This window comes from Carcharhinus amblyrhynchos, chromosome 1, assembly GCF_965287045.1.
Source record: "Carcharhinus amblyrhynchos chromosome 1, sCarAmb.v2.hapA, whole genome shotgun sequence".
NCBI lineage: Eukaryota > Metazoa > Chordata > Chondrichthyes > Carcharhiniformes > Carcharhinidae > Carcharhinus > Carcharhinus amblyrhynchos.
This window is the reverse complement of record NC_137324.1, coordinates 63797708-63824453: the sequence shown is the minus strand read 5'-3', so window position 1 is coordinate 63824453 and position 26746 is coordinate 63797708. Positions and strand designations below refer to the sequence as shown.

The following is a 26746-nucleotide window of genomic DNA, read 5'->3' as shown; positions in this document are numbered from 1 at the left end:
TGGAGTTGCTGGTGTTGGGTTGGGGTAGGCACAGTGAGTAGTCTCACAACACCAGGTTAAAGTCCAACAGCTTTATTTGGTAGCACGACCTTTCACAGTGCCGCTCTTTCATCAGGTGAGTGCAGGATTTGTTTCACAGACAGGCATATATAGACACAAACTCAATTACAAGATAATGGTTGGAATTCGAGTCTGAACAGGTAATCAAGTCTTTGTAGGTGCAGACAATGTGAGAGAAGACAGGATTAAGCACAGGTTAAGGAGGTGTGAATTGTCTCCAGCCAAGAAGTTAGTGAGATTTTGCAAGCCCAGGCAAGTCGTGGGGGTTACAGAGAGTGTGACATGAACGCAAAATCTCAGTTGAGGCCATCCTCATGTGTGTGGAACTTGGCTATCAGTTTCTGTTCAGCGATTCTGCATTGTCATGTGTCGTGAAGGCTGCCTTGGAGAACGCTTTGATTTTAATTTATTATTGTCACATGTATTAACATACAATGAAAAGTATTGTTTCTTGTGTGCTATACAGGCAAAACATACCGTTCATAGAGAAGGAAACCAAGAGAGTGCAGAATGTAGTGTTACAGTCATAGCTAGGGTGTAGAGAAAGATCAACTTAATGCAAGATAAGGCCATTCAAAAGTCTAACAGCAGCAGGGAAAAAGATGTCCTTGAGTTGGTTGGAATGTCATCTCAGACTTTTGTATCTTTTTCCCAAAGGGAGAAAGTGGAAGAGAGAATGTCCGAGGTGCATGGGGTCCTTAATTATGCTGGCTGCTTTGCCAAGGCAGCAGGAAGTGTAGGCGGAGTCAATGGATGGGAGGCTGGTTTGCGTAATGGATTGGGCTACATTCACGACTTTTTGTAGTTCCTTGCAGTCTTGGGCAGAGCAGGAGCCGTACCAAGCTGTGACACAGCCAGAAAAAATGGTTTCTATGGTGCATCTGTAAAAGTTGGCGACCATCATAGCTGACATGCCAAATTTGCTTAGTCTTCTGAAAAAGTAGAGGCGTTGGTGGGCTTTAACTATAGTCTCAGCATGGGGGGACCAGGATAGATTGTTGATGATCTGGCCACCTAAAAACCTGAAGCTCTCGACCCTTTCTACTTTGTCTCCGTTGATGTAGACAGGGACATGTTCTCCGTTATGCTTCCTGAAGTTGATGACAATCTCCTTCGTTTTGTTGACACTGAGGGAGAGATTATTGTTGCTGCACCAGTTCACCAAGTTCTTTAACTCATTCCTGTACTCTGTCTCATCATTGTTTGAGATCCAATCCACTACGGTGGTCTCGTCAGCAAACTTGAAAATCGAATTTGAGGGGAATTTGGCCACACAGCCATAGGTGTATAAGAAGTGTAGTAGGGGGCTGAAAACACAATCTTGTGGGGGCACCGATGTTGAGGATGATCGTGGAGGGGGTGTCGTTGCCTACTGATTGTGACCTATGAGTTAGGAAATTCAGGATCCAGTCACAGAGGGAGGTGCCGAGGCCCAGGCCACGGATTTTGAAGATGAGTTTCGTGGGAATAATAGTGTTGAAGGCTGAACTGTAGTCAATAAATAGAAGTCTGACATAGGTATCCTTGTTATCTAGGTGTTCCAGGATTGAGTGCAGGGCCAGGGAAACGGCATCTGCTGTGGACCTGTTGCGGCAGTAGGCAAACTGTAGTGGATCCAGGTAGTCCGGGAGGCTGGAATTGATTCATGCCATAACTAACCTTTCAAAGCACTTCATAATGATGGATGTCAGAGCCACAGGCTGATAAACATTAAGGCACACTGTTAGGTTTTTCTTAGATACAGGGATAATAGTTGTCTCCGTGAAGCAGATAGGGACCTCAGATTGTTATAAAGAAAGGTTGAAAATTTTGTGAATGCCTCTGCCAACTGATCCGTACAGGATCTGAGTGCACGTCCAAGTACCCCATCCGGGCCAGTTGCTTTCAAGGGTTGACCTTCAAGAAAGCTGCCGACATCTGCAATGGTGACCACAGATACAAGTTCATCCAGAGCTTCCAGGGTGGAGGGCATGCTCTCATTGATTTCTTGCTCAAAACGGGCATAGAATGCACTGAGTTCATCAGGGAGGGCTTACGTGAAGATCAGAAGCTGAATGCCCTTGACTGCTGAAGTGTTCCCCGACAGGAAGGGAACACTCCTACCTGGTGATAGTCGAGCACTGTCCATTCATCTGTTCTTGTAGCATCTGCATGATCTCGCAATTGTGCCTTGCGTCAGGACATCCCTTCCTGCAGCGTAGCAGGTAGACAATGTTGGTTGAGTCACAAGAGTATGTACCGTGTATCTGGTGGACAGTGTTCTCACATGAGATGATGGCATCCGTGTCAATCATCCAACACATCTTGCAGAGGTTGCTGTGGCAGGATTGTAGTTTGCTGTGTACAATGGTCTTTTGAGGTTGCGCAGTCGATTGAAGGCAAAAAGTGGGCATGTAGAGATGGCCTTGGCAAGATGTTCTAATTCAGCAATGACATGTTAAAGATTCCAGAGAAGATGTCGTAGCTGCTCCACTCCAGGAAAGTACTGGATGCGAAGGATACTCTGTCCATCATGACCTGTGTTTGTCTTCTGAGGAAGTTGGTGCGGTTTTTCACTGTGGCACATCAGAACTGTTGACTGATGAGTTGAGCGCCATATCCTGTTCTTACGAGGGCATCTTTCACCATTTGTAGTGTCTGTTGTGATCTTCCTCATTTGAACAGATCCTGTGTATATGGAGGGCTTGTCTATAGGTGATGGCTTCTTTAAAGTGTTTAGAGCAGAAGCTGGAGAAGCGGAGGATTATGAGGTTATCCGTGGGCTTGCGGTACGGTGAAGTGCTGAGGTGACCGTCCTTGATGAAGATGCATGTGTCCAAGAATGCAACCGATTCTGGAAATTAAGTCCTGGTGAGTCTGATGGTGGGATGGAACTTGTTGATTTCATCATGTAGTTGTTTCAGTGATTGTTCGCCATGAGTCCAAAGGAAAAAAATGTATTTCGTGTACAGCATCAGTTGAAGGTCCTGCGCAGTGACGAAGTCTTGCTCAGCACCCATGGAGCAACCGAACAAGAACACTCCTTGTCACAATGGATGTCTCGGCATTCTACATCAGCATCCCCCACAACGATGACATTGCTGCAACTGCCTCAGTACTCAAGGCCCACAACTTTCAATCTCCAGACTCAATTCTACAACTCATTTGCTTCATCCTGGACCACAACATCTTCACCTTCCACACGTGGACCAAATTTGCACGTCAACATGCCAACATCTTCATGCACAGGTTCGAATAAGACTTCTTCACCACACACGGCTTTCAACTGATGTGCAGATTAGGTTGCTTGGCTATGCTAAATTGCCCTTTGTGTTGGGGGATTAGCAGGGTAAATATATAGGGTAATAGTATAGGGCCTGGGTGGAATTGTTATAGGTGCAGGCTCAACGGGCTGAATGGCCTTCTTCTGCACTGTTTCACCAGTTGGACAAAATAGTTTATTTTTGTTCTATAGATTTTTATTTAGAATTTAAATTATTACAGCTAATAATGATCTTAAGTAGTTTAGTTTTCTTTGCTGAATTTCTGTTAATAAAGTTACCTCAATAGGTCTTCAATAATGCGCTTTAAAAGGCAGCAAAGGCAAATTATGAGAACTGTTGTGGTTTGGACAGGTTCCCACTCGGAACTGGATTGAAACTGGTCAACCTCATTCACAAATAATTGTTACAGTAGACAGATCAGACATTCACATCGGCAAATAAACTGTTTGATTACGTGTGGCGTAAGCAATTTCTTTTCTGGACTTCAGGCTACTCGTCTTTATTTTAGGAACTACAAATTGTAATCATTTCATCGAATGATATTACTTTCTAAATTTACCATAGAATCTCTCGCAGTTATGTGATTAAACTATCGTGCCACTTTTGAAAATTCTTAATTAAAACAGCTTTTTTTAATTGCAAAAGTCCGGCAGCGTGTAAACCAAGGAAATGTATCCTAGTGACACAGTCTTTTGCCGGAAAATGGCTGAATCGCGTTTAATTAACATTCCGATAATCGCAGTGTTTTCCATAACAGTTTTTGATGCAACAACTGGGGTTTGGTAATCATAAAGTATATAGAATAATCTGCAAAATAAAGCGAGTTTTAACCCAAAAACCTGTTTTTCGAGTATCTACCCCTCCTTTGCCACGAAGAATGTTTGCTACAGTTGCAAATGTTTTAAATAAGATCAATTACTTTTCTGTAATTCACACGCCAACTCATGAACCATCTGATGACTCAATTTACTGGAAGGCCGCATTTCAAGGGTCTCTGCCAGGAAGTGCTTGTACAATCTGCCGTAAGGCGTCTGCTGTTATTGCGACTCCTCCTCCATAACCTTTAATATCGAATTAAAAAAACTCCAACGAGCTCTCAGTTAGAAAGAAAACGCGTAAAGCAATGATCCATTTAGCCACGAACAATTTCCTTAAAGTGCATAGAAAACACTACCATAACACTGCATTTATTTGTTATCCACAGTAACAACATTTAATAATTCTCTTCAATATTCACAAAACGATTCTAATCTCACTTACATTCCCCTGCACCCAACCAAAATAATCACAGTAACATTTTCTTTTCTACCATTTTGCTTTGGTTTGTTGAGTGTCTGGCGCAGTATTAGTCAATACGAGACCGAGTGAATAATTGGGATTTTAGATGTGTATAGAGTTGAGAGGACATGAATTTAAGGTAATGGGCAAAAGAATTAAAAATGACTGGGATTTTCTATGTCCCTCCCACCAGGTTTTCCCACGGCAGATGTAGCGAGCCATTCGCTGCGGCAGAATCTTCCAATCCTGCCAAAGTCTATGGGCTTCTGCATCGCTCAGTGACCTCGACACCGAGGATCCTGCCATAAAGGATCAACTCCAGCAGAACAGGAACAACCTGAAAGCGAGTGGGGCAGGAAACCCCTATCCAAAATGAATAAAAATGTTCGAATGTAGTCAGGATCTGAAATACGCTACCCAACAGAGTGGTGGAGGCAGGTTCAATGGTGGCTTTCAAAAGGGAATTGGATAGGCAGCTGATGACAAAACAAAACTGTGCAGGGATATAGGGAATTAGTTCTGGCTGGGCTGTTAGTTCAGAGAGCTACTGCACATAAGAACATAAGAAATAGGAGCAGGAGTAGGCCATCCAGCCCCTCAAGCCTGCCCCGCCATTCAATAAGATCGCGGCTGGTCTGAAGTGGATCAGTTCCACTTTCCCGCTTTCTCCCCATAACCCTTAATTCCCCTGTCTATCAGAAACCTATCTAACCACAACTTAAATATATTCAGCAAGGTAGCCTCCACCACTTCAAAGGGCAGAGAATTCCAGAGATTCACCACCCTTTGAGTGAAGAAGTTCCTCCTCAAATCTGATCTAAACTGCGCCCCCCCCCACCCCCCCATCTTGAGGTTGTGCCCTCTAGTCCTGCTATTCTTTCTAAGCAGGAAGAATCTCTCCACCTCTACCTATCTATCCCCTTCATTATCTTATACATCTCTATTAGATCCCCCCTCAGCCTTCTAAACTCCAATGAGTACAGACCCAGTCTATTCAATCTCTCCTCATAGGCTAACCCCCTCATCTCCGGTATCAGCCTAGTGAACCTTCTCCACACTCCCTGCAAGGCCAATATATCCTTCCGCAAGTGCGGCAACCAAAACTGCACACAGTGCTCCAACTGCGGCCTCACCAGTACCCTGTACAGTTGCAGCAAGACCTCCCAACTTTTATATTCTATCCCACTCGCTATAAAGGCCAACATTCCATTCGCCTTCTTGATCACCTGCTGCACCTGCAGACTGGGTTTTTGCGATTTGTGCACAAGGACCCCCAGGTCCCTCTGCACTGAAGCATGCTGCAGCTTTTTGCCGTTTAAATAATAATCCCTCCGACCATTATTTCTGCCAAAGTGGATAACCTCACACTTGCTAACATTATACTCCATCTGCCAGGTCCTCGCCCACTCGCTCAGCCTATCCAGATCTCGCTGCAGACTTTCCACACCCTCCACGCAATTTGCTTTCCACTCATCTTCATGTCATCAGCAAATTTCATTACCCTACACTGAGCCCCCTCCTCCAGATCATCTATGTCAGGCAGATCGCATGGCATGCAAAATAGCCACCTGCAATGTGGTAACCATTTTATGATTCTATGAATCTGTGGTAAGTAAATAAAAATTCAGAGGTTTAGTTCTTGTACATATCATCATCGGACTAGTATTTGTACAAGTTTTCTACTGTAAGAGCATTTGATTAAAATTGTAACATCCCCTTGACATTCAATCGACACACCATCCTGACTTGGAACTATGTTGCTGTTCCTTCATAATCACTAATTCAAAATTCTGGAACTTTCTTCCTAACATCACTGTGGACGTACTTACACCACATAGACTGTATCAGTTCAAAAAGGCAACTCACCACCACCTTCTCAAGAACAGCCAGGGATAGGGAATAAATGCTGGCCTAGCCAGGGAAACTCATATCCCAAGAACGGAAAAATGAAAATGTTTACCATTATTAACAGGAAACTAAACTAGACAAGCGATATAAATACCATGGCTTCAAGTGGATCAGAAGCTGGAAATTCTGCAGAAAGTAAATCACCTTCTAAATCCCCAAGGCCTGCTCACAATCTGCAAGTCCCAAGTGTGATAGAAAACTTGCCACCTGCCTGGATGAGGCAGCTCCAATAAAGCCCAAGTAATTAAATACCATTCAGGCAATTTTGTTGCGTACTTTGGTCATTTAAAAATATATGAGGAACTTGAATTTGAACAATGGACATGCGAGTGCAAGTCCGTAAAACTATAACTTGGATTGCAATAGTTTTGGTTCAGGTGACATTTATAGAGAGTGGAAGTTGGTTAAAACTAATCAAGGTTGAAGGTGATAGATCAAGACAATAGTTACAGAGCTGGATGTAGCCAGACTTTATGAAGTCAGAAGCTGAACCAAGGGTTGAAAAGGACACTAAAATTGTAACCAATCTCATTAAACCTGAGGCTGTGGCCGAGGAGGGAATGGAGTTTGAGGTAACAATATAGAATTTGTGGTGAGATTGTAAGTTTATGGCTTCATTCTTGCCAATGTTTAGCTGGAGGATAGTTTGCTTCATCCAAGACAAGCAGTCTGACAGCAGTGTTAGCAGAGAAGTGAAGGAAAAAGGTTAAGAATTTTAACTGGGTGCAATTGATGTACAAATGTTAGCTGATCTCTTTGTTATGAATGAATTATCTAAAGAGCAACATATAAATTGTGGAAAAGGATGCAAAAATTATAGATCCTTTGGGGAAGAATGGGAAGAGAGACTATTTCTGGAGATGCTCCAGAATAACTGGATAGGTAAGAGTGGAACCAAGCAAGGATAATCTCACCATGGTGGACAAAAGGAAATGGCAAAATAGATGGATGATGTGGTCAAGCATATTGAAATTCCAAAATGTTGTGGTGGCATATGTTGCATGTTATTTATTGTTGCTTCCCTCCCCTCAATTTCTAATTCGAGACAAGGGGTACAGTGGTTAGCACTGCTGCCTCACAGTGCCAGGGACCTGGGTTCTATTCCTGGCTTGGGTCACTGTCTTCAGAGTTTGCACATTCTCCCCATGTCTCTGTGGGTTTCCTCCAGGTGATCCAGTTTCCTCCCATAATCCAAAAGATGTGCTGGTTAGGTGCATTGGCCGTGCTAAATTTTCCCTCAGTGTACACAAACAGGCACTATCGCTTTCAGAATGTTCCTGTCCTGTCGGAGTCAATGGGATGATGGATGGCTCATTCATCCCAATTGCCCTTCAGAAGGTGGTGGTGAACTGCCTTATGGAACCATTGCAGTCCATTCCATGTGATGTGTACTGCTCTTTTATTGTTTACTAATTTTGTTCCATAACCCTTTCTAATCTTTTTTGTGGCTTTTCTTCATGTTTTTTACATGCGTCTTCAGTTTGATTTAAGTTATCTGCAGTTATCTAAGTTTTCTGAAGTTTAAAATGCAACGAATTGGAGACAGTACGAAAACGTTCAATGTTGTCAAGGGTTTTGATAAACCAAAGTTTTATCAAAGATTTAAAGTAACAGATGAAAGGTGATATGATGAACATTATCTTGATGTAACAAATTATGAATTAGAATGCAATGCTAGAAAGGGTGATAAGTGCATATTAAATAATAACTTTCAAGCGCGAATTAGATAAGTACTTGAAAGGGAGAACACTGTCTTTGAAAAGTCACCAGCGGCAGAATTGCGCTACCGGATTCGATGAATCACTACACCTTTCCGTAAACTCTTTTCTCTTACTGTAATGTAACTTGGTTTGCATCTTTCCATCTCCTCGTTACTGAGTTTAAGATTTTAAAACACAATAATGAGATTCCCTGCTGCCAGATGCCGCGGCGACAAAGAAGACGGTGTGTTTGAACACCAGATGGTGTGGGCGTGGTGTAAAAGAGTCAATGAAGGTGGGTGGGTGGGTTCTGTTGACCAGTCAGCCAGCAGTGAGATGCTAACAGACAGATAACGGTTCAGGGCCTAAAACGCGGCCTGCAGATTTATACCGAGTCTGAGCTTTTGCTTTATCAGTTACTTACTCTACCTTAGCAAACTTAATTCCTTCGCAATGGGGGGGGAGGCCTTGACTACCGAATAAATAAACAATACAGTAAGTACAGTGCAATTCACACAGCTCTACCATAGAAACAGATTATATATAAATGGAGTCTTTTTTAACATACGGAGTCCGCCTCTGGGCGTTGCTCACGATGGAGTTGTCGTGGTGACGCAAGCAGCTGGTGGCCCGCAGGCACGCATTGCGCCTGCGCACTCAGTCTGTTGACGCATGCGTTGGCGGTGCTGAAGGTTTTGCTCAACGGCCGAGACACTGTGCGCGAGCGGCCGGACCTTTCGCCGGGAGACAGCGCGCGCGAGCGGCCGGACCTTTCGCCGGGAGACAGCGCGCGCGAGCGGCCGGACCCTTGACCGGGAGACAACGCGCGCGAGCGGCCGGACCCTTGACCGGGAGACAACGCGCGCGAGCGGCCGGACCCTTGACCGGGAGACAACGCGCGCGAGCGGCCGGACCCTTGACCGGGAGACAACGCGCGCGAGCGGCCGGACCCTTGACCGGGAGACAACGCGCGCGAGCGGCCGGACCCTTGACCGGGAGACGGGTACGTGTTATTCGGCTGCCTACCACTCTACAGCAGTCTTTTTTAATGGTGTTGTAACGTCCTTCACGCAGGAGAGTCTCCTAATGGGAGTGGTCGTGGTGCAGCTATTTCTCTGCTGCTGCTTCTTGGGCTCAGTGTTAACCTTGTCCGATTTCATCATAACGATTTCTCAATTCCAGTCACCAACGCCCCCCCCCCCCGTCCCCCTCCCCATTTCGAAAAGCGTTGTTGAATGGGGTGTGGGGAGGTGTGAAAATGAGTTGCAATATGATTGTTGTAGCGATTGATCAGCGTTTTCTTTGAGCCTTTTATAGTAGTAAAATGTATACTCTAGGATAATGCCAACAATGAAATCTGGAAAGTAAAATAAAACTTGTATACTACATCACATCTTTCAAAGCTCGGTATTCCCACAGTGTTACTGTGTTATTCGTTGAAATGCATCTGCTGTTACAATCTACGAATAGTTTGATGTTAGGCCAGCGTGCTAATGATCAGGCAGGCCAAAATTTTACTGCCACTGTCTACCACAAACCCACACAATCGTGCCTTTGGGATTGTCCTGTTCAAACTGCAATCCTTTTTGTAGTCACACTAGCACAACATTGTACGATAAACTTTTCATTTCCTCCGACTTCAGTACATGATTGTGGACTGTCAGCATCATGGGTTTCCCAAGATTCAATGCCCCCTGTGCTGCTTCAGGTGGATTTTGAGCATAACTTCATAAACACTTTTTGCCATTCTCTGTTGTATTTTGCTGATATTGCATCCCTGTTCACCTAGTTGGTCCAATCTTGTTTCAATTGTTTGTGCTTTGACTTGGAACTGTAATTTGTTTTTAGTTATGGCAGAGGGAATAAGTACTAAAATTAAACCCATATTCCTTCTCAAGTACACCTTCAAGGAAATTGTACGAACTCAGCAAAGAGGTTTGTAAAATAATGTGATAATTATTTTAAACTGAATGAAAATAAGACAAAAGAACTAATTAGAAACTTTAGGGAAAAACGGTTTCATGGAGTTAACTTCACACAGTCAAATGGGAATTGACTAATTCAGAAAATTTATTGAATTCTAATTCATAAGACATAGGAGCAGAATTGGCCAATCGAGTCTTCTCTGCCATTCAATCATGGCTGATATTTTTCTCTTCCCCATTCTCCTGCCTTTTCCCCATAACCCCTGATCCCCTTATTTATCAAGAGTCTATCTGTCGGTCTATAGGTGGCACAGTAGTGAGAACTGCTGCCTCATACTGCCAGAGACCTGGGTTCGATTCCCAGATGTGGAGTTTGCACATTCTCCCCATGTTTGCGTGGGTTTCCTCTGAATGCTCCAGTTTCTTCCCACAGTCTGAAAGATGTGCTTGTTAGAAGCATTGACCCAAACAGATGCCAGAATGTAGGGGAATTTCACTGTAACACCATTGCAGTGTTAATGTAAACCTTACTTGTGATTAATAAATAAACTTTACTTTAACTCCATCTTAAAACTCTCAATGACCTGGCCTCCACAGCCTTCTGTGGCAAAGATTCACCACTCTGGCTGAACAAATTCCTTCTAAAGGATTGTCTTTTTAGCCTGAGGTTGTGCCCTCTGGTTCTAGTTTTTCCTACTAGTGGAAACATCCTCTCCACATCCACTTTATCCAGGCCTTGCTGTATCCTGTCAGTTTCAATAAGATTCCCTTTCATTCTTAACGCCAATGAGTACAGACCCAGAGTCCTCAACCTCAACAAGCTCTTCATTCTAGGGATCATTCTTGTGAACCTCCTCTGGATCCTTTCCAAGACCCACACATCCTTCGTTAGATACGGGGCCCAAAACTGCTCACAATATTCCAAATGGGGTCTGACCAGAACTTTATACAGCCTCAGAAGTACATCCCTGCTCTTGTATTCTGGTCCTCTCAACATGAATGCTAACATTGCATTTGCCTTCCTAACTGCCACCTCAACCTGCACGTTAACCTTAAGAGAGTCTTGAACAAGGACTCCCGAGTCCCTTCGTGCTTCTGATTTCCTAAGCATTTTCCCATTTAGAAAATAGTTTATGCCTCCATTCCTCCTTCCAAAGTGCATAACCTCACACTTGTCCACATTGTATTCCATCTGCCACTTCTTTGCCCACTCTCCCAACCCGTTCAAGTCCTTCAGCAGCAGCAGCCCCCCCCCCCCCAGTATTACTTGTCTGTCTACATATCTCTTTATCACCTGCAAACTTAGCAACAGTGCCTTCGGTTCCTTCTTCCAAATCGTTAACGCGTATTGTGAAAAGTTGTGGTCCCAGCACTGACCCCGACTTGTCCCTGGATGCCATCCTGAAAAAGACCCTTTTATCCCCACTCGCTGCCTTCTGCCAGTCAGCCTATCTTCTACATATGCTAGGATCTTATCCTTAATACCATGGGCTCATGATATTTGATTTATTATTGTCACATGTATTAGTATACAGTGAAAAGGATTGTTCCTTGTGCACTGTACAGACAAAGTATATCAATCCTAGTGAAGGAAAGAAGAGTGCAGAATGTAGTGTTACAGTCCTAGCTAAGGTGTAGAGAAAGACCAACTTAATGCAAAGTAGGTCCATTCAAAAGTTTCATGGCAGCAGGAAGAAGCTGTTTTTCTCTGTTGCCTTCTTCGGTTGGCACGTGACCTCAGACTTTCGTTTCTTTTTTCCAATAAAGATGGAAAGGAATATGTCCAGGGTGCGTGGGGTCCTTAATTATGCTGGCTGCTTTGCCAATGTAGCAGGAAGTGTAAATAGAGTCAATGGATGGGAGGCTGGATTGCGTGATGGATTGGGCTATAGCGGGAGCCATACCAAGCTGTGATATAACCAGAAAGAATGCTTTCTATGGTGCATCTGTAAAAATTGAGAGTTGTAGCTCACATGCCAAATTTCCTTAGTCTTCTGAGAGAGTAGAGGCATTGATGGGCTTTCTTAACTATCGTGTCGGCATGGGGGACCAGGACAGGTTGTTGGTGATCTGGGCACCTTAAAGTATTTCTACTTTGTCCCCATTGATGTAGACAGGATTATGATCTTCACTACGTTTCCTGAAGTCAATGGCAATCTCCTTTATTTTGTTGACATTGAGGAAGAGATTATTGTCATCGCACCAGTTCACCAGATTCTGTTTCATTCCTGTACACCGTCTTGTCATTGTTTGCGATCCAACCCACTACGGTGGTGTCATCAACAAACGTGAAAATTGAGTTGGAGGGGAATTTAGCCATAGTCATGGGTGTATAAGGAGTATTTTCAGGGGCTGAGAACAGTCTTGTGGGGCATCAGTGTTGAGGATGATCACGGAGAAGGTATTGTTGCCTATTCTTACTGATTGTGGTCTGTGGGTTCGGAAGCTCAGGATCCAGTTGCAGAGGGAGGAGCCGAAGCCCAGATGATATAGACTACAATAGCTACAAACAGAAGGCGTCTAGTTAGCAAAGTAGATGATAAAGTTGAATTGCAGGGAACAGTGTGCACGTGGTGACCAAGGAACATACACAATTAAACTGCCACAAAAATTAAAATTATTTTGTGTAGATCCCACAATCCAGTTGAGTGTAATAACCACTGTTATTAGGGGTGCTTTAGGAAAGTAGACTCTTGCGGGTACAAAGATTATTGAACAAGACAGGAAAGGTATTTAAAGAACAAATCGTTGTGACAAAATCTGCTTTCGAAGAATTTTGCTGAACATTAAAAATGTTGTGAACAATGAGAATCACCACTTTTCTCAGTATCATTGCTGGTTGTGTTCAGGGAATAGGCTATAATTCCTCAGATGTGGGGCGTATTGGTTCTTGGGCTTATTGTGTCCTTCACCATAGAACTTTAAGAATTCAAAGGGAGTGGATAGCAGGGATTTGTGGGTAAGCAGGCTTTTAAACAGTGCCAGGTTTAAAAGGAGACCTGGTGTAGACAGCGGGCAGCAGAGTGAGAGGGAAGCAGAGTGAGCTATTAGGGCTTAGGAACAAAGGGCTTTGGAGAAAAGGGCCAGGTAAGTTTGCGTTGAAATTGTTCTGTATTACTACAGGGAATAATGGAGGGGCATGTGATGTGCTGTTTCAGTATGATGTGGGAGCTGGTGGACCCCAGGGTCCTTCCATGTGACCATGTCTGCAGTAAGTGCTGGTTGCTGGAGGAGTTCCAGCTCAAGGTAGATGAGCTGGCCTGTGAGCTACAGACACTGAGGCTCATCAGGGGGAGAGAGGGTGCCATTGACAATGGGGTGCAAGAGACATTCCCCCCCCCCCCCGACTGGCTAACTCTAAGGGTCAGGAACAGGAGGGGGCTGCTGAGAGGAGGAAGGAGGGTGGGGACTGGAGGAAGGAGGGTGGGGACCGCATGCGTCAGCCTCTCAATCTGCATAACAGGTTTGAGGTTCTTGCTTCCAGTGTGGACAAGAACGAGGGCTGTGAGCTTGGTGAGCAAACTGCACACGGTACAGTGATGCAGACACAGGACATAGACAAAGAGAAGGTGAAAAGGAACGTAGTAGTAATTGGGGATGGTGTAGTTAAGGGTATTGACACTGTCCTTTGTCACAATGACAAAGTGCACAGAAAGGTGTGTTGTCTGCCTGGTGCTCGGGTCCAGGATGTCGCATCTGGGCTGCAGAGGAAGCTGGAGTGGGAGGGTGAGAATCCGGTCGTTGTAGTACATGTGGGTGCCAACGATGTAGGCAAAATGCGAACTGAGAATCTGGGGAGGGAGTATGAAAAGCTGGGAATGGAATTAAAAAGTAGAACTGACAAGGTGGTTATCTCTGGACTACTGCCTGAACCGAGTGCAGACAGGCATAGGGTTGATAAGATTAAGGAAGTGAATGGGTGGCTCAGGGATTGGTGTGGGAGGAATGGGTTTGAATTTATGGGGCATTGGCACCAGTATTGGGGTAGGTGGGATGGGGTTGGTCTGAACCGTGCTGGGACCAGAGTCCTGGCTAATTGTGTAAATAGGACTGTAGATAGGGCTTTAAACTAACTAGGTAGGGGGGAGAGTGCGAGGGTAGGTGACATTATGGGGTCTAAAGTAAAGGAGAGGGTACAGGTAAGGGAAGAGGCCAAGGATGTCCCAATAATAAAGGGAGTAGGGGGCATGAGTATGGTTGGTGGCGTTCTGGCAAATAGGGTACAGGTGAAGGCTGGGATGAAGGCACTTTATCTGAATGCACGAAGCATTCGGAATAAAGTGGATGAGCTGGTGGCGCAGATCAGCACAAATGGATATGATCTGGTGGCCATTACAGAGACATGGCTGCAAGGTGACAGGGACTGGGAGCTGAATGTCCAGGGGTATCAAGTGTTTAGGAAGGATAGGCGGGAGGAAAAAGGGGGGGGTGTAGCTCTGCTGATTAAGGATAGCATCAGGGTGGTAGTAAGGGATGATATAGGAACCAAAGAGCAGAAAGTGGAATCATTGTAGGTGGAGATGAGAAACAGCAAAGGGAGTAAGACGCTGGTGGGTGTCGTTTATAGGCCCCCAAATAATGATCTGGAGGTGCGGTGGGCTGTTAGCGCGCAAATAAATGCGGCGTGCAGGAATGGAACGGCGATAATTATGGGGGATTTCAATCTACATATTGATTGGCCAACCCATGTTGGACACGGTGGGTTTGAGGAGGAGTTCTTGGAATGCTGCCGGGATAGTTTCCTTGAACAGTGTGTGTTGGAGCCAACGAGGAAGCAAGCTATCTTGGATCTGGTGTTATGTAATGAGGTGGGTAGAATTAGGGACCTTGTGGTGAAGGATCCTCTTGGGAAGAGTGATCATTCATTGTATGGTGGAGTTTCTGATGCAGATGGAGGAGGAGAAAGTGGGTTCCCGGACAAGTGTCCTTTGTTTGAACAGAGGGGAGTATGGTAGGATGAGAGAGGAATTGGCGAATGTTGATTGGGGGAGCGCGTTGGAAGGTAGGTCTGCTGAGGAACAGTGGAGGATCTTTAAGGAGATCTTTCTTGGTGCTCAGCAGAAATTTATTCCGATCGTTAAAAAGGATCGTATGAGGAGAGATAATCAGCCGTAGATAACGAAGGAGGTAACGGTAAGTGTTAAATTAAAAGCGGATGTGTTTAGAGTAGCGAAGAGGATTGGGAGAGGTTTAAATGTCAACAAAGAATGACAAAGATGTTGATAAAGAAGGGTAGGATAAACTACGAAGCTGGGCTAGCGCTTAATATAAAAAAAGGTTAGCAAGAGTTTTTACAAATATATAAAAAGGAAGAGGCTGGCTAGGGTGAACGTTGGACCCTTAGAGGATGAGAGGGGGGACTTAGTGGTAGGGGATGGGGAAATGGCTGAGGCCTTGAATAACTTTTTTGTTTCGGTCTTCACGGAGGAGGACTTGAATAATTTGCCGGGTGTTAGCGATGATGGTAGGAGTGGAGGGCCTGAATGACATTATTGTTACTAGAGAGGCAGTGCTCGAAAGACTGGAGGGACTGATTGTGGACAAGTCCCCAGGACTGGATGGAATGCATCCAAGGGTTCTGAAAGAAATGGCGGAGGTGATAGTGGATGCCTTGGTGATTATTTTCCAAACGTCGCTGGATTCCGGGGAAGTGCCGCAAGATTGGAAAACGGCTAATGTTACGCCGTTGTTTAAGAAGGGTGGCAGGCAAAAGGCAGGGAATTATAGGCCGGTTAGTTTAATGTCTGTTGTAGGTAAAATGTTAGAATCCGTGATCAAGGAGAAAATAGCGAGGCATCTTGAGGAGAATTGTTTGATAGAGCAGACGCAGCACGGTTTCGTTAAGGGGAAGTCGTGTCTGATGAATTTATTGGAGTTCTATGAGGATGTGTCTAGGGCGGTGGATAGAGGAGAGCCAGTGGATGTGGTGTTTCTTGATTTTCAGAAGGCATTTGACGAGGTGCCTCAAGAGGTTATTACAGAAGGTCAGGGGGCACGGAGTTGGGGGTAGGGTGTTAGCGTGGATAGAGGATTGGCTGTCAAATAGGAGGCAGAGAGTGGGGGTCAATGGGTGCTATTCGGATTGGCGATTGGTGACTAGTGGAGTGCCCCAGGGGTCGGTGCTGGGGTCTCAGCTATTTACCATTTATATAGATGATCTGGAGGAGGGAACCGAGTGTATGGTGTCAAAATTTGTTGATGACACCAAGATTGGTGGAACGGCAAATTGTGCGGAGGGTGTGGAGAGTCTGCAGAAGGATCTAGATAGGCTGGGCAAATGGGCCAGGAACTGGCAAATGTGAGGTTGTCCACTTTGGCAGGAATAATGGTAGGAAGGACTATTACTTACGTGGAGAAAAACTGCAGCATGCGACGGTGCAGAGGGACCTCGGGGTCCTTGTGCATTAGTCGCAAAAACCCAGCCTGCAGGTGCAGCAGGTGGTCAGGAAGGCGAATGGGATGCTGGCCTTCATAGCGAGGGGGGTTGAATATAAAAGTAGGGAGGTCTTGCTGCAGCTGTATAGGGCACTGGTGAGGCTGCAGCTGGAGTACTGTGTGCAGTTTTGGTCGCCGCACTTATGCAAGGATATTTTGGCCTTGGAGGGAGTGCAGAGGAGGTTTACTAGGCTGATTCCGGAGTTGAGGGGGTTGAACTATGAGGAGAGGCTGAATAAACTAGGCTTGTACTCGTTAGAGTTTAGAAGAATGAGGGGAGATCTCATTGAGATGTATAAGATGATGAATAGGATGGATAGGATAGAGGTGGAGAGACTCTTCCTGCTCAGAAAGGACAGTAGGACTAGAGGGCACAGCCTCAAGATAAAGGGGGGACAGTTTAGAACAGAGTTGAGGAGGAATTTCTTCACTCAAAGGGTGGTGAATCTCTGGAATTCTCTGCCCGTTGAAGTGGTAGAGGCTGCCTCGCTAAATATTTTCAAGACGCGGGTTGATAGGTTTTTGATAGGCAAGGGGATTAAGGGTTATGGGGAGAGGGTGGGAATGTGGAACTGAGACACGACAGATCAGCCGTGATCTTATTGAATGGCGGGGCAGGCTCGAGGGGCTAGATGGCCTACTCCTGCTCCTTCTTCTTATGTTGTTTAACAAAAATTTGAGATGTGGATTAAGATAGGCACTCAGGATGGGACACGTTTATTTTATGCAATAGAACAGTTTTTAATGCATACTTTAATTAAAGTTAGACCTCAGTGACAGGGTTGTTTTCTCGTTTTTGTTGTTCATTTATATGTAATTTTCTAACAAGTAATGTACCCAAAATGAATTTCTGTATGGACAACGAAATATAATTGATTAATTGTTTAAAATGTGGAAAAATAGACAAGTACATGAGCGGGAAGGATAAAGATGGAAGGAGGCAGGTCACATGGGAGAAAACACGTGTAGTAAGAGTATCAATACAGACTAGTTGGGCCAAATTGTCTTTCTGTATGCTGAATATTTTATGCGTATGGTTTGTCGTAAGAGTCGGACAATACAGACGGTTACTATTTGGCTCATTATTCCAAAACCAGCTCTTTGAAAGAGGGACCAATTATAAGTCATCCACAAGAAGATGATTAGGTCATTTAGCCCCTCAAGCCTGTTCCACCATTCAGTCAGACATACTTTATTTGCATCGTAACTCCACATACTCACCTTTGAATAATAAAATTTATTAATCCTAGATTCAACTGGCGTCAATCGATGTTCATAGAGGAAGTTTCCAAACTCCTATAGTCCTTTGTGTGTACAAGTGTTTCATAATCTCATTGCTGAAAGGCCTGGCTTTAACCCTTAGACTATGCCCCTATTCCTAAACACTTCCAACTTGTTCAGGAACTATCCATTCCCTTTTAATATCTTGAAAACCTCAACCAAATCACCCCTCAGTTTTTTAAATTCCAGGGAATATAATATTTCTTGCCACATATATATGAAAATATTTCCTTTCTCTATATATCATTAAGCTGCAAGTTAAAGGGGAAATACGTTTGCAAGTACTTTTCATTCAGATCAGATTACATTCCATTTCCCTATTGTGCATTACTTTCAACTGATGTACATTACTGGCCGACTGATTTTTGATTCTAATTTCCTACCTCCAGTACAGAACCTTGGGTTTTATCTGTCCACCACAAAACTTGTTTCCACAACCATAATTATCTGTCCACTCAACATTTAGTCATGGATGAGTAGCAACATTTTGTAATTCAACATTAAGACAGAAATTCTTACGTTTGGTCCTGACTGAAACTCCACGCCTTGGGCAGTGCCCACCTGAGGACCTACTCTTGTGCAACTCCGAGATGGAATCAACTCCTCCTTTCAGTCTATCATCAAGACTCTACCTTCACATCCAGAGTTTTATTTCACCTGATTACTTTCCTTATTACGCATTCTACTTTCTTCAATCATTATCTTGTTTAATCTCATGGGTGTCACTCAACATAAACTCAAATTCATTCATCTGGTACAGTTGTACAGTGCTTATGTTACTGGACTAGTATTCCAGAGAACTGATCTAATGTAGAGGAATAGAATTCAACCATGCCACTATGGCAATTTAAACATTTTAATTCAGTTTTTAAAATAATTAAACGGTTGCAATAAAAATGGCAGTGAAGCGGTTGGACTATTGTAGAAACCATGTTTCTTTTCTGGAAAGATGCTACTTGTGGCTGTAATTTAAATTCGAAGTCCCCCTGCAGTGTTCTGTCGTTCAACAAGACCTCGCACATCAAACAAGTATCCATGATGTAGAAAGGAAGTTAGTGTTACTGTGATTCACTTTGAGGCAGACTGCCTTTAGGGTAGAAGTAATTTAGTTTCAAATTCCTGTGGCATCACTTGAAGATTTTGCGGCTGAAATTGTGTTCTTTGATAGGAATGAACACAGCATGTTAACATTTTCTGTTCCTTTTAACCAAAAGCTTTGACACAATGACAGTAAATGTTATATAATATTGAATACTTGGCTGAGAAATATACAAATACAAGCATTACTAATATCTCATGGCAAGATTTGAAGCCAGGTTTCCTAGCTTGAGGTCATTGCTGAATGTTCTTTTAGAGATTTATAGCATCGAAATAGGCCCTTTGGCCCAACTTGTCCATGCCACCCAGATCTTACCACTAAACTAGTCCCAATTGCCAGTATCCCTCTATTCCCATCTTATCCATGTAATTGTCTAAATGCTTTTTAAAAGAAAAAGTTATAGCTGCCTCAACTAAGGAATAGTAAGGAATCATTCCTGACTATTCCCCTTCTCCAGTGTATATTTGTGTAGTAATTTAGCTGCCACTTTGTGAGCCATGGGTGGGTGTGCAGCCTGGGGACGTGTATGCCCATATGCATGTGGCTGCGTTTGTGTGCACATGGGCACACGTGTTTCGGAAGATTGCAATCAGTTATTCAAAAATCTCCCAAGATTGCCAGCAACACTGACCGTGTGGACAGAGGTTAAAATATGGTGCCCACTATCTAGAAAGATTAAAAGAAGATCTAATGGAGGTGTTTAAAATTATGGAGGGCAGTTTGATCATTGTAAATCAGGAGAAGATGGTATCCACTGCTTGGTGAGTCAGTGACTGGATGGTGTTAATAATAGAACAATGCTTAAAGAACAAAGACAGCAGTTCAGGGTTGAAGAGGGTTACATATGGAGTCATAGGGCTGAACGGCCTCCTTATCATAGAATCATAGAAACCTTACAGTATAGAAAGAGGCCCATCGAGTCTGCACCGGCCGCAATCCCACCTAGGCCCTACCCCCATATCCCTACATATTTACCCGCTAATCCTTCTAACCTACACATCTCAGGACTCTGGGGGGCAATTTTTGGCATGGCCAATCAACCTAACCCGCATGTCTTTGGACTGAGAGGGGAAACCAGATCATCTGCAGGAAACCCACACAGACACGGTTTAGGATGCCTAGGATGTGGAAGGAAACTGATGGGCACAATTGAAATGTGGACCTTGTTCAAGGAACAACTACTGCGTGTCCTTGATAAGTATGTACCTGTCAGGCAGGGAGGAAGTGGTCGAGTGAGGGAACCTTGATTTACTAAAGAAGTTGAATCACTTGTGAAGAGGAAGGAAGAGACTTATGTCAAGATGAGATGTGAAGGCTCAGTTAAGAGATACAAGTTAGCCAGGAAAGACCTAAAGAGAGAGCTAAGAAGAGCCAGGAGAGGACATGAGAAGTCTTTGGCAGGTAGGTCAAGGAAAACGCTAAAGCTTTCTATAGGTATGTCAGGAATAAAAGAATGATTAGGGCCATTCGAGGACAGTAGTGAGAAGTTGTGTGGCATCCGAAGAGATAGGAGAGGTGCTAAATGAATATTTTTTTGTCAGTATTCACACAGGAAAGAGACAGGGTTGTTGAGGAGAATACTGAGATACAGGCTATTAGACAAGACAGGATTGAGGTTCAAAAGGAGGAGGTGTTAGCAATTCTGGAAAGTTTGAAAATAGGTAAATCCCCTGGAGCAGATGAGATTTATCCTAGGATTCTCTGGGAGGCTAGGGAGGAGATTGCAGAGCCTTTGGCTTTGATCTTTAGGTCATCATTGTCTACAGGAATAGTGCCAGAAGACTGGAGGATAGCAAATGTTGTCCACTTGTTCAACAAGGGGAGTAGACAACCCTGGTAATTATCGACCAGTGAGCCTTACTTCTGTTGTGGGCAAAGTTTTGGAAAGGATTATAAGGGATAGGATTTATAATCATCTAGAAAAGAATAATTTGATTAGGGATAGTCAGCACGGTTTTGTGAAGAGTAGATCATGCCTCACAAACGTTATTGAATTCTTTGAGAAGGTACCAAAGAGATGAAATAGAAGGTAAAGCAGTTGATGTGGTGTACATGGATTTCAGTAAAACATTTGATAAGGTTCCCCACAATAAGATATTGCAGAAGATAAGAGGCATGGGATTGAGGGTGATTTAGCAGTTTGGATCAGAAATTGGCTAGCTGCAGGAACACAGTAAATAGTCTGACAACACCAGGTTTTAGTCCAACCTATTTATTTGATAATATACTCACAAGCTTTCGAGGGGACTGCCTCTTCGTCAGGTGAATGGAGAGTTCTGGCCTCAGACAGAGCATATAAAGCACAGACAGTTTAGAGATTACTGATTAAAATGCGAATCCTTACACCTAACCTGCTGTTCAAGACCTGAAGTAGCTGATAATGTGAGTGGAAGGAGCACTGATCACAGTTTAAAGAGATGTGTATTGTCTCCAGACAGTACAGTAAGTGAGGTTTTGCAAACCCAGGCAAGTCAACTATCTGTACTATCGCACTATCTGTAACCCCCGTGACTTGCCTGGGTTTGCAAAACCTCACTTACTGTACTGTCTGGAGACAATACACATCTCTTTAAACTGTGATCAGTGCTCCTTCCACTCACATTATCAGCCACTTCAGGTCTTGAACAGCAGGTTAGGTGTAAGGATTCGCATTTTAATCAGTAATCTCTAAACTGTCTGTGCTTTATATGCTCTGTCTGAGGCCAGAACTCTCCATTCACCTGACGAAGAGGCAGTCCCCTCGAAAGCTTGTGAGTATATTATCAAATAAATAGGTTGGACTAAAACCTGGTGTTGTCAGACTATTTACTGTGTTTACGCCAGTCCAACGCCGGCATACCCACATCATAGCTGCAGGAAGACAGAGGGTGGTGGTTGATGGGAAATGTTCATCCTGGAGTTCAGTTACTAGTGTACTGCAAGGATCTGTTTTGGGGCCATTGCTGTTTGTTATTTTTATAAATGACAAACAGCAGTGGGTGGCACGGTAGCACAGTGGTTAGTACTGCTGCTTCACAGCTCCAGGGTCCTGGGTTCGATTTCTGGCTCGGGTCACTGTCTGTGTGGAGTTTGCACATTCTCCTTGTCTCTGTGTGGGTTTCCTCCAGGTACTCTGGTTTCCTCCCACAGTCCAAAGATGTGCGGGTTAGGTTGATTGGCCGTGCTAAGAAATTGCCCCTTGGCGTCCAGGGATGCATAGGTTAGAGGGATTGGTGCGTATGGTATGTAGGCTTATGGGGGTGGGGCCTGGGTGGGATTGTGTTCGGTGCAGACTTGATGGGCCAAAGAGCCTCTTTCTGCACTGTGGGGTTCTACTGTTCTAAATGACCTGGATGAGGGTGTAGAAGGATGGGTTAGTAAATTTGTGAAGACACTAAAGTTGGTGGAGTTGTGGACAGTGTGGAAGAATGTTGCAGGTTATAGAGGGACATAGATAAGCTGCAGAGCTGGGCCGAGAGGTGGCAAATGGAGTTAAATGTGAAAAAGTGAGAAGTGATTCACTTTGGAAGGAGTAACAGGAATACAGAGTACTGGGCTAATGGTAAGTTACTTGGTAGGGTGGTTGAGCAGAGAGATCTCAGTCTCCATATGCATAGATCCCTGAAAGTTGGCACCCAGGTTGATAGAGTTGTTAAGAAGGCATTTGGTGTGTTAGCTTTTATTGGTAGACAGATTGAGTTTAGGAGCCATGAGGTCATGTTGCAGGTGTACAGAACTCTGGTGCGGCTGCATTTGGAGTTTTGCTTACAGTTCTGATCACCACATTATAGGAAGGATGTGGAAGCATTGGAAAGGGTACAGATGAGATTTAACAGGATGTTGCCTAGTATGGTGGGAAGGTCTTATGAGGAAACGCTGAGGGACTTGAGGCTGTTTTCGTTAGAGAGAAGAAAGTTGAGAGGTGACTTAATAGATAGGGTGGACAGTGTGAATCTTCCTGCTCGGATGGAGATGGCGAGCATGAGGGGGAAGCTTTAAATTGAAGGGTGATAGATTTAGGACAGATGTCAGAGATAGGCTCTTTACACAGAGTAGTAAGGACGTGGAATACCCTGCCTACAACAGTAGTGGACTCACCAACTTTAAGGGCATTTAAATGGTCATTAGATAAACATATGGATGATATTGGAATAATGTAGGTTAGATGGCCTTTAGATTGGTTTCACAGGCCGGCGCAACACTGAGGGCCGAAGGGCCTGTACTGCGCTGTTATGTTCTATGTTCAACTTCTGCCTCTGGCAGCTTGTTTCAGACACTCACCACCACCTGAGTGAACAAATTGTCCCTCTGGACCCTTTTGTATCTCTCCCCTCTCACCTTATAATCATCTAGAAAGGAATAATGTGATTAAGGATAGTCAGCACAATGGGTAAGTAAATCCACCTAGCTTTAAACTCCCCTACCTTTGGGAAAAGATGTTGACTATCTACCCTATGACTATGCCCCTCATTATTTTATAAACCTCTAAGGTCATGTCTCCATAAGCCTCCTATGCTTCAGGGAAAAATGTCTTAGTCTATCCAGCCTCTCCTTGTATCTCAAACAACCAAGTCCTGGTCGCATTCTAGCAAACCTTCTCTGCACTCTTTCTAGTTTAATATCCTTCCTATAATAGGATGACCAGAACTGCGCACAGTATTCCAAGTGTGGCCATACTAATGTCTTGTACAACTTCATCAAGGCATCCCAATTCCTGTATCCAATTTTAGAATACTGCAGGAATGTGGCTGGCTGTTAACTGTCCACTAGACATGCAAATTACTTATTAAATTGTTCAAGAAGAACATCTTCTCAGGGTAAAACAGAATCTTCAATATATTGTTGTCCTTGTCAGTGATACCCACAGTCTGAGACTGTAAAGGAAAGTGGAAACTTGTATTTTCACTTTCACAAAGTCTCACTCAACTTGCAGTCCTGTCCTTAAGGGCAAAAGTCCCTTTTACAGATGCCTCATCTTCTCCAGCCTTGTTCAATCCTTTCCCTGTAACCTTCAACCAGCAGTATTTCATTTCTGGTTCTTTATTAAAGGAAATATATATCAGGCATTTCCTCTTTCATAGGTAACTGTTGCAGTGATATCACTTCTACTGGGATGCGTGAAAGCAAGCTGAAGCAGTCCCATTCATTGTAATGGGGCCTTGACTTTGATCAGGCATAAAAATTCTTGTAAATAGCTGGCCTGGTGCATGCGTGACTGATACTGTGAATGTGGTCAAGAGCCCCCTAAAATGGTCCAGCAAACCTTTCAGTTGAATTCAATGCTCATCATCACCTTCAGAGAGGCAGTTAGGGATAGGCATTCAATGTTGGCCTTCTCAGCAACATCCACTTCCCATGTACGTATAATGAAAAACATAGTGGCATCAAATGTGAATTTTAATCTCATACTGTCAGATTTTTTCCCCAATTGTCTGCCAAGTTGGTGAGAAGTTACTACACCAATTGCAAAAAAAATGTTCACAGAATACCTATTATTGATTTCACTTAAAGGCCTAGAGGTGAACAAATTTGGAGGTATGAAATTGGTGATTTTAAAAAATGATGAGTATACATTTGTAATATATGCTGAAGTGATTTATTTTGACACAAAGTGAAACTGAGTTAGAACAATTACTGCCATTATTTTTAAAAAATCAGTACTTGGGCATTAAAAAATGATGCCTCTGACTCAGTACTTTTTAAAGAGTAAAATAGTAAATATTTTGAAGTTTCATCCTGACTTAAAATATTTGAATTATTCTGTTGTTTGTATATTTAATCAAGTTAGAAATTTTATTTATAGTATAGACCGTGACCGTGTTTTGGTACAAAGACTGCATAATGTCATTTTGTCACTTGCCATCAAAATTGCATTATCTTTAAGGAAATTAAACTTCCCATGTAGCCTCCATTAAATAATGTACTTTGGGGAAATTTAATTAATTTCCAGACAAAATGAAAAAAAATCAAGTGCTATTTCTTGGCATTTTCACGAAATAAAAGATGTCTAATGGGATGTGTGAAATATAATCTTCTCTGCAGCAGTTATTACAACTTTGTTACTCAAATAACAAATGCCAAACTGATGAGGAAAATGCAAACAGTAAACCTGATGAATCATTTGAAGTATTTTTTCTATAATTTTTAATGTCTTTTAAGCATTCATGCACATTCTTGTTTCTGATCCATTCTCTTGTCTTAAAGAAAATCTTTAATCTTAAAAAATCATGGGTCACTAAATGAATGGAGCTGAAGAAAACTTGCCTTTTGTAAGCATTTCATATCTACAAATCTGCTTACAAATGATTATGCTGACTAATGCTGTTATTAAAATGGGCACCATCTCCATTAATTGAAAGTAAACAAAGATGAAAATGAGAATTATAGTTGCTTTCAACCCTATCATACAGTAATATTACTGTAACAAAATAGGTAGCAACTTACAGTCTAATGAAAAAAATTCAACATATTCACAAGGCAGGGGTGGCGAAACCACAGCTAATGAGCCAATGCAGCTCTTCAGCCCAGAGCATATGGTTCTTGCCTTAGTCTTGACAACACACTGTGGAGAATACTTTTTTAAAAATGAGCCAGTCCCAACTGACACAAAAGAATGCTTTGTTGAAACGAATGCCACCTTATGTAGGACCAACAAGAAACTACAAAAGAAATTTCACAATAATGTGTTTTTTGTTTTAGAAACGTTTTGGATAATAAACATCCCTGTTACTGAGAGGGGAAAATGTAATGGACGTTGGAGGATTTATAAATAATGTTATTACTGCTGTAGAAAGTAATGTTTATGTTAAATACATGCTGTATGCAACATTTTCAAAAAATTATAGATACAAATCCTAGCTGTGTTAAGTAAATGACAATTACATGTGTTAAGCCCATTGAAAAATGCATATGATTACAATTTCTGTTCGAGGAGACATTTGGGAACATTGATAGTTATTCCATATTTCCTGAATTTTGAAATACGTTGTATACACTTCAAGTACTGCTGCTGTCCTATTTGCTGTTATAAAATGTTGTATTTCTTTGCAGTAGATTCATTTGGAATAATTGAGCATTTTAGTGTAATCAAGGTGACCTAAGATGCATTGCGGATTACTTGTTTTTCTAAGAGTGAATGATTAACTTATGCTTGTGATGTTTGCATTTTGTGGTTCCTGGATGTAAAGACTTTAGAGAGGGTGTACAAAAGGTTCGTAAAAATGGTTCCAGGGAGCAAGCAGTTAGGCGCTGGAACATCCTGCCTGAAAGTGGTGGAGACAGATTCAGTAATGGCTTTTAAAAGGGCATTGGATAAACATCTGAAAATAAGCATTTGAAAAGTGAGGGAGCAGACTAACTAAATTGCTTTTGCAGAATTCTTGCACAGGCTCAATTGGCCCCTTTCTGTGCTGTGATCATTTCTATTGTTCTATTTTCATGATGGAACATTAAAGTCATGTGAAGGAGGCTAATAGCCATATTAATAATCATGAAGGGGACGAGTAGCCATATTAATAATCATACTCCGTGAAAGGGTTAAAGAAAGCGTGCACACAGTTGAACTGCAAAACAAGTACACTGGGGCACCAAACTGTGGGCTGTTAGTTTTTAGACAGAAATCTTGCAATGAGACAAAGCCTGTCCACTTGACACACATAGCCTTCAGATGTTGGGGATGGGGGAGGGTTGGAAACTGGTATGTGGGTTTATTTATCTGTGGCTCAGTTTGAAACAATTGATTAAATCAGACCGCAAGACATGGGAAAGATATTTGATACCTACAAATCTAGACCCAAACTAGCATGTTAAGGACAACTT

General features: G+C 43.1%; 1 protein-coding gene and 1 long non-coding RNA gene across 2 annotated transcripts in view; one reads left to right on the top strand and one right to left on the bottom strand.

Moving 5' to 3' along the window:
• The window catches only part of LOC145341209 (uncharacterized), an 82357-nt gene extending 73528 nt beyond the window's left edge, over positions 1–8829 (bottom strand). Inside the window, exon 1 of the long non-coding RNA XR_013886343.1 lies at positions 8778–8829. This is a non-coding gene — a long non-coding RNA (uncharacterized LOC145341209). The remainder of the gene's footprint in view (positions 1–8777) is intronic.
• A 281-nt stretch (positions 8830–9110) lies between these two features.
• The window catches only part of il6st (interleukin 6 cytokine family signal transduce), an 82146-nt gene continuing 64510 nt past the window's right edge, over positions 9111–26746 (top strand). Inside the window, exon 1 of the mRNA XM_080186120.1 lies at positions 9111–9212. The gene's annotated coding sequence lies outside the window, so the exon portion shown is untranslated. The remainder of the gene's footprint in view (positions 9213–26746) is intronic.